This window comes from Microtus ochrogaster, unplaced genomic scaffold, assembly GCF_000317375.1.
Source record: "Microtus ochrogaster isolate Prairie Vole_2 unplaced genomic scaffold, MicOch1.0 UNK35, whole genome shotgun sequence".
NCBI lineage: Eukaryota > Metazoa > Chordata > Mammalia > Rodentia > Cricetidae > Microtus > Microtus ochrogaster.
The window spans coordinates 1,465,997-1,467,469 of record NW_004949133.1 but is presented as its reverse complement, the minus strand read 5'-3'; positions in this window follow the sequence as shown (position 1 = coordinate 1,467,469).

The following is a 1,473-nucleotide window of genomic DNA, read 5'->3' as shown; positions in this document are numbered from 1 at the left end:
CTTATTTATGGCTAGAAACCATTGACTATGACCTCTAAAGGCTTATAGCTTACAATCTTAAGAACTAGAAGTTTGCAGCTCCAATATCTAGAGTTCAGAATTTACAATACCTACTATTCAAGTTAGAGACTTCCTATAATGGTTCTTGACTGGCAGTGACCTGCACTCACTGAACCCATAGTTCATTAGCAGTTGGTGATGGCCAGTGAAAGAGATTTCAAATTCTACATGTCAACCCTCAACTCTTGGGTTATGTGATGGCTATGCTTAGGCATCAGTTTGACTTTATCTGAAATGAACTACAATCCAGAAATAAGGGCACACCTGTGGTCTAGAATTTGAGATCTTTATTCTGGATCTCTAGGCTAGAAGGCACACCTTTAATCTGGGCCACACCTTTCACTGGAAACCTATATGAGGGTGAGGGAAGAAGGAAGCATTTTTTTCAGTCTCTGCCTCTTTGACTTTGCCTTGTCAATAATCCATTCCTTCACTGGCACTGGAGTCTACTTCTTCTGGATTCTAGATTCTAAAGAAGACCAGCTGAGACACCCATCTTCGAGGGACTGAGCATCTACTGGATTTTTGGACTTTCGCTTCAGAGCTAGTCATCATTGGACTGCATTATGGAAATCATTCCAATAATCTCCCATATTAGCAGTGGTTAAGAAGAGACCAGCGTCACTGAGGTGAAATCTGGGAAGTGTTTTGAGAGTAGAGAGAAGCTATGTTCCAGCAGTGGCCAAGGTTGTGGGACCTGATAACATGTAAGAGTCACCAAGTGATCCTGGTTTTGAAGGACATGAAAGGGCCATGGAGAGTAGCTGAGGCTTGGCACTGTGGGAAGCCAGGAGAGGTCACTGGTGAAGTGTACCCTCAGTGGCAGTAGAAGGTCAGGTACTGAAGGAGTCGTGTGAAGGAGTTGAAGCTTGACACATGAAGAAAGCCTATGAAAGGCTGCTGAACAATATATTCTATTGTCTTAGCCCACTTAACAGTCAAAAATCAAAGAAAATTTTAAGTATGAAGTAGCTCCAGCAAAATAAAAGGTAAAATCTCAAGAGAATGGCTTAATAATTTTATTCTATTCTATGGGAAAATAGTTCACATTAAATTAGTCTATTTGTCTTTGTTGATGAATGAGTAGAGAAAAATTTGACTTGAAAATAAGTTTACAAAATAGAAAGTGTAAATTTTTGGCTATGAAGCTCTTGGATCCTCTGAGCCGGAGAGTAGACCATCAAACACCTCACTTTGTCCCGACGCCTAAGCCTAGCTGAAGCAAGCTGTTCAGGGCTGATTAATGCTGTATGAATATAGATATGGCCAAGGCTGATAACCAAGACCGAGAAAGACAGTCCTCCAAATTACCCCACCCATGCACCAAAGACTTCTCTTGTAAAAAATCATTCATTTTATAATTTCCCTAAGGTTGATTAAAAAAATGAGTCAAAACAGTAAACAATTTAAAAT